The sequence below is a fragment of the Triticum aestivum genome, chromosome 2A (genome assembly GCF_018294505.1).
Source record: "Triticum aestivum cultivar Chinese Spring chromosome 2A, IWGSC CS RefSeq v2.1, whole genome shotgun sequence".
Classification (NCBI taxonomy): domain Eukaryota; kingdom Viridiplantae; phylum Streptophyta; class Magnoliopsida; order Poales; family Poaceae; genus Triticum; species Triticum aestivum.
Genome location: NC_057797.1, coordinates 112,885,518 through 112,900,059, shown reverse-complemented (window position 1 = coordinate 112,900,059; position 14,542 = coordinate 112,885,518). Strand labels below are relative to the sequence as shown.

At 44.8% G+C, this 14,542-nt stretch overlaps 1 long non-coding RNA gene across 11 annotated transcripts; it reads right to left on the bottom strand.

Annotated features, from left to right (window-relative positions):
* Nucleotides 1-805: 805 nt before the first annotated feature.
* Nucleotides 806-8,782, bottom strand: LOC123187875 (uncharacterized). Of its 11 annotated transcripts, XR_006494187.1 has the most exons (10): nt 8,178-8,782; nt 7,995-8,085; nt 6,704-6,743; nt 6,106-6,247; nt 4,267-4,913; nt 4,108-4,176; nt 3,931-4,014; nt 3,629-3,738; nt 2,050-2,136; nt 806-1,218 (listed from the first exon to the last, which is right to left on the bottom strand). It is a non-coding gene; the product is annotated as an uncharacterized lncRNA (long non-coding RNA). The 11 variants fall into 11 exon arrangements; XR_006494182.1 differs by having other exon boundaries at nt 4,267-4,336; nt 4,807-6,247; nt 6,704-8,085; XR_006494181.1 differs by having other exon boundaries at nt 4,267-5,072; nt 6,704-8,085.
* Nucleotides 8,783-14,542: the final 5,760 nt, after the last annotated feature.

Genomic DNA, 14,542 nt, shown 5'->3' with positions numbered 1-14,542 from the left:
TATAAAAAATAGCGTAATGAAGTTGTGTTTATCAATCTAATATATCAAGTTTAGATTAGAAGTATTGCATCGATACATACACATTCAGTACATAGCAATTGATCGAGCAAGCAACAAAACTTTTGTCCAAAAGCAAGCTATACATATTTCATACATAGCAATTGGTTCAGACAACTATAAAATGTCATCAACTTCCTTGTCATTACATACCATATTATAGGTAAATAAAGTACAAACTGAATCCTGAATCCTAGACAGGAATTCAAATAATTCAGTACCAATTTCCATGCATTTAGACAGAGGTCAACGTGATTCGTTATTACATGACGTGTCTACCAAAAGAGAGCACAATGCCTGGCTCAATGTTTTGTCCCGGCCTGCTCATAGAAAAGTTGATTTTGAAGTTTATAACAAAGGAGAAATATATACTTGGTTTCAAAAGTAAACCAAGACATCCTCATTAAGTAGGTACAAATAATTAAGTTATTAGATAGCAAAAGTGACGGTTGGAGACGATCGGGTAAATATCCGACAGCCGAGAGCGACCAAGCCCGAGATCCAACGGCCAGAACACAATCAAGGAAACGATCAGAGGTGCCGGTCCAAACGTTTTTGGTCAAGTAGGGAATGCTTAGCCAGTAGCAATACGTGTATATCATATGTATTCATATATTGTAACAATACAGTGAAAGAGAAACATTCAAACGTGATAGAAGCGCGGAATAATACCACTCAGTACCAACATGAAACTATAAGGCATAATCAATCTCAGTTCGTTCATTAGATTAAAAAAAGTCGCTCGACAGGAAGCTCGAAATCAAAAGCGCAGCCATTCAATACGATGGTTAATAACAAAAGTGATATACTATGAGAAAGTTATTGGAGCATTAACATAATAAAGAAGAAGCAACTAAGCATGTTAACAGACATGACCAAATGGAACACCCTCAAGGTGATGGACAATTGTTGATCTAGTGAACCATAACGTATCCGTGCCTTCCACTGCCCTCAGAATTGTTACAGGGAACCTCACATGGATCCTGGCACACTTGTATAAATTTCTCTCATGCAAAGTGTCCACAAACATGTCTATGACCTCATTAGGCACCATCTTGTTGGCATGATTTCCCTATAGAAGAGCACATGTATACTCTTGATAGGGCCATCATCGAAGCCACCCCACTGGTACCATAGCCTGGAGATTCGCATGTAGATGTGCTGGTTCCACACGGCCGAAAAAATGCCAGATAAGTCAACAAAATTGTACTCCCTCCGGTCCTTTTTACTCTGCATATTAGGTTTGTCCGAAGTCAATCCCATTCAACTTTGACCAAGTTTATATAAAAAATTATAAACATTCACATAACAACACCAATATCTTTAGATTCATCTTGTAATATATTTTCATATTATATTTATTAGATATTATAGATGTTAATAATTTTTAATATAAATTTGGTCAAACTTAGCAAAGTTTGACTTTTGGCAAAACCAATGTGCAGAGTAAAAAGGACCGGAGGGAGTACAGAAGCAGATGGGGTTGGATAATCTATGGCACATATGAAAGAAAAACCAGTTTTGGCACAAGTTTTAGGTAAGAATGATACTTGGACAGTAAATAAAACAACAACTGATTAGAGTTATTTCTCAGTTTAGATAGAAAAGAAAGAACCAATGATTGTTTACATATAGCAGAATTATATCTGAGTTCAGATCAAAAAGAAATAGGCACCGATTGTTTCCATGTAGCAGAATAAATGCTAGGTGAGTAATTTGTTGATGCCAAAATAACATAATTAGATACATATCCATAATTAGTTAAAACCATGGAAAGACATCATATATAGTATAAGCTGGAAGACATAGTACGTCAAATCTGAAGGAGAAGCACTCTAGATAACAGCCATTGATTTGATAATCAGCAACATCAATATAAATGAGAACAATCTTTAACCGTAGTATCCTATACAACACCCGGAAAACACAATTAGCTTACTCTACCTATATAACTTTCTTGGAGAGGTCGAACGAGAGAAAGGCGAAGGGTACCTGACCAATGGGGACGAGATCGCTTCTTTGGTGTGCTCCCTCTCCGGTCAAACCACAAGACAACCCTCCGCCACGGCACCAACCGAACTGCAAATCATCCAGAAACATCAATAGTCATCCAGAAACAGGGTACACCATGCGAGTTCTGCATCATGCCAGTTCTGAATATGGTAGGGAGGTTTAATATATCAATTAGCTGAGGCATAGGTTGCATTTGCCTAATGTATGAAGTATGTCAGATGTTAATAGATTAAGTAAATTACTTAGTACCATGGATTTCGGTGGTGAAAAACATAAAACACTCTGTATACTGAATGTTAAATTAGACAAATTCAAATTATTATTCAGATTGTTACAGGCAAAAATAGTGTACCCAAGCAAAAAATTAGTGGCACTGAGATGCATGGTGACATCTTCTTACTGGCCTCCTTTCCAAAAGAAGTTCAATAAGCACTGCACTAATAGACCAACTGAACATGAAAGACACAAACATCGCGAAAACTAAAAAAAATGCTATATACTTCCTCCGTCCGGAAATACTTGTCATCAAAATGAACAAAAGGGGATGTATCTAGACGTATTTTAGTTTTACATACATCCCTTTTTATCCATTTTGATGACAAGTATTTTCGGATGGAGGGAGTACTTTCTATCTCCTATAGGACACTGATTTATGATAACAGAAATCCGAGGGTGAGCCCTCGTCATTAAGTAAAACTATATATTTTCTATAAAAATTCCTGCAAGAGTAAATTAATAACATCCTTGCCTTCAAGTGAACCCAACAGTTTGGTGGACATATCAGAGGTGGGGAAAGAGAGTAAATAGAACATACATGCATTTTATTTCCTACACAATTTGTGCTTTCATGCATAAAGAAACAATGACTGCCCGTTAGACTATCACAAAGAAACTCCAAGGAAATTAAACCGTAACAATAGGAGACTGGAAACTAAAGAGGGAATATGTTGAGGCAGCCTCTATACAGTAGGAGGGATTAGTTAAATTCTGTTGCTTGTAAAAGAACTACCATAATGTGACTGGCATTGATCATTCACATGATCAAGTCATGTGTGTACCAAGACAAAATCAAATACATGGTACCGACACATTGATGCATAAAACAAAAAGATTCCTTGCCTATTGGCATTACAGACCACGATTCCGCTAACAAAAGAAATGCAAAATTGGCATTACAGATCACAACTCCACTCACTAAAATAATCAAGGGAAGTACAAAGAATATATATATATATATATATATAGACACACACACACCCACAGCATATTTGGGCTGAGTACAGCAGCAGAAACCAGAAGGAACAATAATAAAAACAGAGCATCCGAAACAGAGTGTCTCCCGAGTAGAGGATGGTGGCATGAATAGTAATGCAGTGATGGATAGCAAAAGAAAAAGAGAACAGAGGATTATTGCATTATTATTCATGGCACGGCTCAACACCTATATACTCCTTTTCAAATTGGAGTATATTCATTTCATTTCAGTGCATACATTTCATTCCAGTGTACAGCAACATAAAAGGAGCAAAGCAACCAGCAATGGAGAAGGGGCACTTACCGTGGACAAGGGAGAAGAGGCTGCCGTTGGGGTAGTAGTCGCTCCTCCTCTAACTGCTCCACGTCGACGGCCACACGCCCGAGCCTCGACGCCGTCACGGCCGTTGCAACCTGCCATGGACGAAGTTGACTCAAAGTTAAGTTCAGGTCTGTTTCAGAATGAACAACAACATATGCATGCACAGAGCATGTATCAACACAGCACCCACATGCATGATGATGATCTAGAGCTATCAAATCTTCAGACTTCAGATTACTTCAGAGTACACTCTAGCTTGAAGTAACAGGCGTGATTGATCTTACATTAGGGCCCAGAAAAGTAGGGGTTGTTGTTGAGGTTCAGGATCCTGTGTGCTTCGAGTGCTGCCGCCTGGCAGAGTAAATCACCTGGAATTTGTAACCAGCAGAAAAAGGACTGTCTGCAATCAATCTCCATGCATGACGAAGAGCTAGCTTGATGGATCGATGATGATTGCTCACCTTCTCCAGGAAGAACAGGCGGTCAATGAACTGCCCAGAAACCTCGTCCAGCTCCACAACATCGGTGACCTGCAGCGGTCAGAGAGAGGGATGGTGAGCAGAAGCCGCGCGAGATTGATGGGGAGAGGAGTCCTGCATCTTTAATCGAACGTGTCTCACCTTGAGGTCCTCGACATCTCCGCAACACGTACTCTAAAGCAAGCTCGGCACAGGCACAATTTGCAAGATCCTGGGCATGAAATGAACGCCCAAAAGGGAGTGCAGCAACAACGGAAAGAAATGCTAAAAGGGAACATAGAGCAGAAACCAACCCAAAATGCTAGCAAGAATTTTTAAAAAGGAACATAGAGCAGCATGAGCATGAGGCATAGAAAAATGGGGTCACCTTAAGATCAAGAATTAGTGGTTCTCTCTCAGTTCAAATCAGAAGGAAAGAACCACTATTATTGATTAGAGTTATTTGTAATTAGGAAAAGCACTACAACACTGGATCCTAAGCAACAGTTGAGGCATACAAAACTACAAGTGTTTGTTCTTTTCATATATAAACAACCTTTAGTATCTCAACCAGAACCAAAGCAAAAAAAAATCATGGTTAAGTAACCAGCAAAGGAAGAGTGAACCTTTTTGGAATTTTAAAGTAGCAAGACATGAAAAGTTCTTTTTTGCCTTCAATACTACACACATTAGGGGAGGTACCTGTAGTTTTATTGCATAGTGGGCTCAGATTCACCTTTCCTCGATCATATAACCTACCCCCATCATCTCTTATCACCAGATCAATCTCTTTATACAGTAGAGCTGCCCTGGTTATCAGTCAACAAGAATGACCATCCAAGGACAACAACAAGTATCACAGGATCAAAAAGGATTCTAGAGACAAGAGGGAGGATCCAACTTGATACCCACAGGTGCCTTGATTGCTCAAAGGCACAATAATTCCAGCCAAGGTAATCACCATCGCCCTAGCACAAACACCACTTGAGCATAAATAAGCAACCCCTTTAAATACAAATAAAAATGGTTCAAGGTTCATTGCATAGCTGCCACGGACGCCATCGCCGGTGCCGCTGGTCTGCTGCCCTCCTCCGTGGCCACTACCGCCGTGGTTGGTGGGAGCCACCTGTGTGGGAGGGAGGCGGCTGCAGGAGCGAGTGAGAGAGGAGGCGGCCGCTAGGTTTTCATCGCAGGAAGCCGCGGTCATTTTATAGCCGGTACACGAAATGACACAAATGCCTTGATGGGGGCATGGTATTTCCATTTTGTTTCAATTGGAATTTTATCTAACGGCTCACAACGATCTGGTAAATATGCGATGTCTCACGTGAGCCAAACCCGAGATTCGACGGCTTGAATCGCATCAAGAAATAGATCGGACGGCCGAGAGGGCCTGAGCTCTGGGAGTGCCTGTGGTCTGCTTCGGTTCTTGTTTTTGGATAAGCAACACCTTTAAATACAAATAGAAAGGATTCATGGTTCATTGCATAGTGGGCTCAGATTCGCCTTTCCTTGATCATATAACCTACCCCGTCATCTCTTATCACCAGATCAATCTGTTTATACAGTGGAGCTGCCCTGGTTATCACTCAACAAGAATGACCATCCAAGGACAGCAACAAGTATCACATGATCAAAAAGGATTCTAGAGACAAGAGGGAGGATCCAACCTGATACGCACAGGTGCCATGATTGCTCAAAGTTACACTTATTTCAGCCACGATTAATCATCATCGCCCTAGCACGAACGCCACCGATCAATCTAGCAAATCCAGGAACATAGCTATAGGACCAAGGCATCCACATGTAAACCAGAGCATCACATGAGCTCCCATGATAGCAACTAAACATGAACAACAGCCTGCAAACTCTAAAATGGCATGGATCCACAACTACATAGCTCAAGTAGGAACCGATGGATGAGTAGGGCATAGAGCATCAACTAGACGAGCCCCACATCAATATAGCCATGGCCATGTCCCATAGGAAGATGGAGCTCACCGAGGGAGGTTGTAGCCGAGGCAGTACTCAGTGCGCGCCGGGGTTGCGCTTGAACGCCGTCCAACTGGCGAGGAACCGCATCGGAGTTGCGCCTTTCGCCGTCCCGCTGACGAGCACGAACGCATCAAACAACCAAGTGACTCTGTGCACGGAATACATGTCAAACAATATAAACAATCAGATATGCTATCACAACAGGTGAATAAACATCTAGTATAACAGAACAACGTAATAAGGCGGGGCTAGGCAATACAGAAAGCAATGCATATTTGATAGACCAGTTCATCTATCACTGGAACTGTAGAGTATTTAGATGACTGCTAATAATAGTATGTCACTGCAGATATATTTGTAAGTCAAATGGAATTTTGTTAAAAACCCATTAATGGCCCGACTTTGATAAAGCCACATGACACTATAGGGTTAAATGATAGTTCTCATCAAGAATATGCACATTGGGATCCACACACATGTTAGTAAATCAAGAAACTACATATGTTCCTATCTAGAGGCACCCATTCATATTGCAAGCAAGACACTGAACAACAATAGCAAGGATCTGCAGTAGAGTAGGACCGATTAATGGCTTAGGATATACCTTGTGTGCCGGTGAACCTTAGATCTGAAAGCTCATGCACCTGTCGAACATAATGATTATTAAGAGAAGGATTTCAAAGTAACAATACCTGGCAGAATGATTTTAAAGCAACCAGGTGTCCAGGTACATAACAAACACAATGAATGTCTACATAGTACCCCATCTCTCTGAATACTTAATACATGCAGGCTCATTTTGAAGTACATTTTAGGAGCATTGGAAAACCAGGAAAATAGAAAAAACTCACAATGAAATTAAAAACTAAATATTGCACGCCATCGAGACCAATCCGCGGCGCAACATCTACCGCAAGAGAAGGACATCAGGGTCAATCATGCAACAATGTAAGGGCACCACCGGACAGTTCACAACTTCAGGAGGTGCTTACTATATTATTGATATAGCGATGCATCTTGTTAGAATCAGCAAATAAATGTATATGCTAGCAGTTAGTATTCCCAGGCAGAAAATAAACAATCCGTTAATGAATTATGTTTATACAGCCAGGCATGAATACACTACACGTGCACCGCAAGATCAAACCATGCATGTGCAATTGGAGAGAAGTAACAGACTGTCCCAAAGAATGAGTGAAAGATAAGAATGTCTATTAGGCTATGCTGTAATTGTTGGATTAATATATTGGAAATTAAGGATATGCAACTACTGTTGAATAAAAACAAACCAAAACTATTATTGTTTCCAAATCTATTAGTTTGAAAATCAAGTGCATCATGGGTCATGTATACAGAGAAGCAAATGTGAAATTTAGATGTGGTTCAAAATATTTAAGTGGTACCATCCATAGTAAAAAATTCATTCTGGGACTAACATACATGTGGCTAATGCACGAATATCATGCATGTTGGGCTAACAATATTCTGAAATAAAAAACCGCACACCATCTATCGCAGGTCCTGATTTATAAGGCTGAATTAAAGAGATGACAGATATTACTAATGGGGTCATTTTAATTACTATAATTGTCATTTGACCCAAAAAACAGTTGAAAATATCCTATATGCCATTGGGTGTCGTGTCATGTAAACTAAAATTCAGACAAAAATATATAACACTAACTTAGGCAGGAAGCACACTGTCCTCCCTTCCTTTTTGTGCCCGTCAACCAATCAAATGATGGCACAAAGTGAAACCAAACAAAAGGGAAGGAGAGGGGTCATTCTGTTCCGAGCGAATTTGTCCATATGCACACATATAAATCATGCCCACTAATTTGTCTGCACACATATAAAACAAACTAAGGAGTTGTGAGCAGGAGTTAACAAAAGACAAATCAGTCTAGCAGATGGAGCCATCCCACTGTATCCTCTCAGACCGTGACACCTCTCCGAGCATAGTCGAAGACGACCGAAGATCTGTACCTGGAAAGCAAATTAGGCAGCACGGACCCTGCCCAAATCAGCTGACCCGCATCTCCAATATATGAAACAAACAGAATTTGAAGGTGCCTTACCTCAGGTCTTCTTCCCAGAGGCACACGGACGCAAGGATGAAGGTCAAGTGCTTCCTCAGCGTGGTCGAACAGGAGGTGCCGAGGGCCAGCGGCTTAGCCTCCTCACCCACTCCTAGGTTAGGGAGGGGAACGATGGGAGGGGAGGTGGAAGGGCGGAGCAGCATGCGGCCTGACAACGGGGAAGCGATGCGGGCCGGGAGCTCGATCCAACTCCGGCCGGCCAGCCCTATAGTCGCCGGCGAGACCCCCCCGTCCCAGTGCGCCTACCTCCTCCTATCCTCCCTCTACATCTTCTCACCTGTAGGGACGAATCCATGGGGATCGAGAAAACGGGGCAACGAGCAGGCGGCCACCGGAGGCGAGATCTACCTCCACCACCGAAACCCTAGTGGGGGAAATTGATGGGGGCGACCGCAGGAGGCAAGGAAAAGTAGATCAACACGGTGAAGCTAGTAAAGCTCGTCGAGGAGCAGCCCTGTGTGTGTTGGGTGGCGCCGGAGCACACCGGAGCGGCCGGAATCGGCCGGCGACCGAGGCGGTAGAGTGGGCAGGAGGCGGGGACGGGAGGAAGAGGCGAGGAGCTGTGCAAGTGCGGGAGAGAGGCGGCGGCTAGGTATCCGCCACGGGAGCGGCCGCATTTTATACCCCCCTACGCGAAATGACCAAAATGTCCCGGTGGGGGCACGATATTTACCTTCTGTTGCAATTGGAATTTTATCCAACGACTCGCAACAATCTGGTAAATATCCGACGTCTCACGTGAGCCGAGCCCGAGACCCGACGACCGGAATCGCATCAGGAAAATGATCGAACGGTCCATAATCCAAACGAACGGGAGAGCTCCATTTTGCTTCACACTCTAACAAGGGGATTGGATCCTAGATCCATTCGGCACCACGCAGAGGAAATCCCCGGAAACTGCTTAGGAGACACCATTCCAGCATGGCTAGTGCCCCAGCTCCTCCACCCGTTCCGGCCCAGAGAAAGGCCAGTGGGAGAGATGTTCGGTGTCCCACAGTTAATTGACGAAGCTGCAGACGCAGGGATTTTTTTCCCCCGCAGATCTAGTTTTTGTTCGAGCGGGGCTAGATTCCTTCAACGGTGAGATTCAGGCAGAGGACTTCCCCAATCCATCCGGGGGAGAACGAGTATGTTCGTCCCCTACCTGCTAAGGGCGTTGGATTTCCCATTCATCCGCTCCTCCGAGGGCTTTTGGAATACTATGGCCTCCAGCTGCACAACTTCACCCCTGCCTCCATTCTGCACATTGCGGGTTACGTCGCTTTATGCAAACTATTCCTGGGTATCGAGGCTCATTTCGAGCTGTGGAGGAAGTTGTTCTGTCTTGTCTCGCGTAATCACGAGGGGTCAATATTTGAAGTGGTTGGAGCCGAAGTATGGCGTATCGCCGATACTGGATATCTGTCCGGCACACCAAGGAAAGCACCTGAAGAATGGCCTTCCGAATGGTTCTATATTTGTGCTTCCTGACCCAGTTCGAAAGGGTCTTCCTGAATTTGCGAGCGTTCCGTTAAAGAAACGCCATAGTTGGCGTCCTCGGAGTCTTGAAGAGGATGACAGCGCAGAAGTTTGCCAGCTTATGAGCAAGATAAAGATGCTCGCTCATTCCGGACTCACAATAATCCGGGTAATGGCGACCTCCATAGTGTGAGGGGTTCAACCGCTACAATACAGAGGGCTGCCCATGTGGCACTACAATGGAGAGGATGACGCCTCCTGCTATGGCTGGAAGGGTCCGGATACCCCCGCCGCTCTGGCCAAAATATTGGCCAAGCTATTTAAAGGGGAGGAAGATGAGTTTCTTCGCATTAAGCGGAGAGATGGGTATTCTATGTATGATCCTCCCAGTTGGGTAAGCTTTGACCCCTCTATTCCACTCATTCCCCTTCCAGATTACTTTTGATAAATTTCAAGTCTGTTTGTTATGACAGCACTGGCGGAAGGTCACCGAAGGACTTCATAGTCCTGCCCCACAGCCGGAGATCCACAACCGGGAGCTAGATCCTAGGTTTGAAGAGGATCCGAATATATTTGTGGTGCTTGCGAAGGGAGTGTTTACCAAACAAGCTATGACGGCACAAAAGTGGCCATCACCGCCGACTACCCTGGCCTTCTTCCCGCTTCACATGTAAATAATTAAGAAACACCTTCTCTAAAAGAGTGCTCTTATTCTGCCTCACCCACCGCACTGTATCGTGCTTCATAGGGGAGACGTTCGGTGATTATGAAGAGATCGGCTCCCGCGTCGGGCAAAAGCCTTGAAGAGGAAGGCGGGTGAAGACATAGCCGGGCCTTCATCGAGGAGGTACGGATAAACATGCTTTTCAGCATTCACATCCGACTGTGACTCGTGTGTTTGTTTGGTTACAGGAAGAAGGTTCGCTGAACTGTGTCCGGGGACCCGGTCGGTGCTGTTCCCGACAACCGGGATTTAGATCCAATCGGGGAGACTAGGGCTGGTGCAGGAACAGCGTCGGACTGCCCTTTGGCCGAGGGTTCAGAAAATATGTCCGTCACCAACTCGGAGGTAGAGAGTGCCATGAACCATCGGCGCTGCATGGCTATCTTGCGAGACCCCAAGTTCTCGGAGGAGGCTTTTAATGCCTTTAGCTCGGGCAACGCGTACATCCGAGCTGCTCGAGATGGGCTTAGAAGAGCCACGAAGCAATATCTGACCGATGTGCAGGTAAGTTTTCTTTGTCAAAAAAGGATAACCATATGCCCGTAGCCCCCAAGACTGAAAGCAGTTGGCACAACTGATTTAAGGATCGTTGTACGACCAGGTCCTTATAGAGAAGAATTGCTTGCTAGCCCAGGAGCTGGAGCAGTGCCGGGCGCAGCTAAATGCTGCTACTGCCGAACTGGAAAACATCAAGAAGTCATCTTCTGGTAGTGTTCGCCTCCACCGAGGAACAATAATTATATACCAACTGTGCTAATTCTGCTGCTGATTGCATAATTGGGTCGTCTGATCAACTTGAAGAGAAGTTGAGGATCGCCCAAGAGGCAGAAAAAGAGGCGAAAAGGCAACACGTCGCGGGCGAGCGTGCGCTGACCCGCGTCATAGACGAGAAAAACAAGCTACAGGATTCCAACACTACATTGGGAGAAGAATTGAAAGATGTTCGAGCCCAGCTAGCCGATTCCGTGAAGGAGAGCAAGAAGCTGCGGGGCGGCATATTCAGTATGTGTCCGAACTATTTTTAAATTAGTTCAGAGATAAATGGGACTGATATAGTCCTGTTTGAAGGTATATCGACGGGCCGTCCTGAAGAGGAGGTGTCGGGATCATCGAGTGATCTACTGCAAAGACTATCACAAGTGCACAAACATGCCCGGCTGGCCATCCGGAGCATTGCCAAGGCCTTATGGCCCTTCGCCTCCCCTCCAGGAAGTATGGAGGAGCTTGTAGAGCTGTTCAAGGGAGCACGGCGGTGTATCCGACTATGGAAGATATCGGCCTGCCGAGAGGGTGCGTGAGAGGCCTGGGCCATGGTGAAAACGCGATATACCAAGCTGGATCCAAATCACATGGCTTAGGTTGGACCGTTAAGGTCAAATGGGGAAGAAATTCCCGTTAGTTTAGTATATGACCAAGTAGATGTGTCCGCCAAATATTCCCAACATGATTGTAAGTTAGACTGCCTGTTGGAAGGTGTAGAGGAGGAAGTATTCGAGTCCAACTGACTGTGTACTTTCCTCATTATGTGGAACTCTAGCTGAATTGTATATCATTTGTCATGGCAGACCTTTTTGCTTCAACCTCCGGACCCGAAGGTGCGGAGTGTTTCCGAATACCGTCGCGGCTGAATAGGCCGGGGTATGCCTGGATAACTAGGCATAGGGGTCATAGTTGCTTGAACAGACAAGTTGTATCCGGCTAGCTATGTTATATTACATTGGTATCATAAGAAACATCTTCCAGAGAGAATAGTTCCGTTGATGGTTCCTTTCCCTAGGTGTGCATGCATTTAATGTACATGTCTAAATTGTGATGCGAGAACCACAATTTGTATAACTTCTGGGGTGCATAATGGAGTGAGTTTAGAAAACATCTTTAATTTACTAACCGAATATTCCCTTAAGAACGCTAGCTTTCGGCTTCACCCAGTCTGAGGTACACATCCGGATGACCCGACAGTAACAATCGTAGAGGTGCTCCCTTTATGCCCTAGCCGAACTAACGGGAACGTAGGGCATAAGCACAGGAGCCAGGCAACCCAGCTTGGCCAAAACTTAAGTCATATCGATGCATATAGTGGCAAAGAAAAGGTACATGTGGAAAAAATCATATGTGAGGAGCTTAATGCTCAAGAAGTGACAAGAACCTCTGTCCAAGAAGCCCCCAGGTACAAGTGACGTACATATTTAGAGATGTATGTGTCAATGGTGTGCGGTCTAGCCGTACCAAAGCGTTAAAGCAAGAAAGAATAAAGTAATCGGAAAAGAGAGAAAACATAATAGAAACTACAGGGGAGGAGGAGACGAACAAGGGGTTTGGCGCTAGGCATAGAATCTTCGAAGTCTGGTCGTGTTCTAGGGGTTCGGCTCGAGGCGATTGTCTGATGCATCGCGAAGACGGTATGCCCCTCCGGTGAGAACTTCGTCAATTATGAAGGGACCCTCCCATTTGAGCTTGAGTTTGTCCTTTTTTTCTCCGGCAGGCGCAGAATGAGTTCGCCAACGTTGTAAGTATTGGCCCGTACTTATCTGCTTTGATATCTTCGAGCCTGCTATTGGTAAAATGCTGAACGGGCTTTTGCGACATCGCGTTCCTCCTCCAGGGCATCTAGGCGGGTATGCCTGGATAACTAGGCATAGGGGTCATAGTTGCTTGAACAGACAAGTTGTATCCGGCTAGCTATGTTATATTACATTGGTATCATAAGAAACATCTTCCAGAGAGAATAGTTCCGTTGATGGTTCCTTTCCCTAGGTGTGCATGCATTTAATGTACATGTCTAAATTGTGATGCGAGAACCACAATTTGTATAACTTCTGGGGTGCATAATGGAGTGAGTTTAGAAAACATCTTTAATTTACTAACCGAATATTCCCTTAAGAACGCTAGCTTTCGGCTTCACCCAGTCTGAGGTACACATCCGGATGACCCGACAGTAACAATCGTAGAGGTGCTCCCTTTATGCCCTAGCCGAACTAACGGGAACGTAGGGCATAAGCACAGGAGCCAGGCAACCCAGCTTGGCCAAAACTTAAGTCATATCGATGCATATAGTGGCAAAGAAAAGGTACATGTGGAAAAAATCATATGTGAGGAGCTTAATGCTCAAGAAGTGACAAGAACCTCTGTCCAAGAAGCCCCCAGGTACAAGTGACGTACATATTTAGAGATGTATGTGTCAATGGTGTGCGGTCTAGCCGTACCAAAGCGTTAAAGCAAGAAAGAATAAAGTAATCGGAAAAGAGAGAAAACATAATAGAAACTACAGGGGAGGAGGAGACGAACAAGGGGTTTGGCGCTAGGCATAGAATCTTCGAAGTCTGGTCGTGTTCTAGGGGTTCGGCTCGAGGCGATTGTCTGATGCATCGCGAAGACGGTATGCCCCTCCGGTGAGAACTTCGTCAATTATGAAGGGACCCTCCCATTTGAGCTTGAGTTTGTCCTTTTTTTCTCCGGCAGGCGCAGAATGAGTTCGCCAACGTTGTAAGTATTGGCCCGTACTTATCTGCTTTGATATCTTCGAGCCTGCTATTGGTAAAATGCTGAACGGGCTTTTGCGACATCGCGTTCCTCCTCCAGGGCATCTAGGCTGTCCTGCCGATCAAGCTCGGCTTCTCTCTCTTAGTACATACGCACTCGAGGTGAGTCATGAATCATATCGCAGGGCAATACGGCCTCTGCGTCATAACCATGAAGAAAGGTGTGTATCCGGTAGTACGGTTGGGCGTGTCCGCAACCCCCAGAGTACGGAGTCGAGCTCCTCAACCCAGTGCTTGTCTGATTCTTTCAGAGACCACACTAGTCTGGGCTTAATGCCGCTCATAATAAGACCGTTGGCTCGTTCGACTTGATCGTTGGTTTGTGGGTGGTAGACGGAGGCGTAATCGAGTTTAATACCCAGATTAGTACACCAGGTTTTTACCTCGTCGGCTGTGAAATTAGAGCCGTTGTCGGTGAAGATGCTGTGTGGGACACCATAACGGTGCACAACACCGGATATGAAGTCTATCACCGGGCCGGACTCATCCGTTTTGACCGGTTTAGCCTCTATCCACTTAGTGAATTTGTCCACCATAACCAGCAAATATTTTTTCTTATGGCTTCCCCCTTTAAGGGGTCCAACCATATCCAGTCCCCAGACCATGAAAGGCCAAGTGATGGG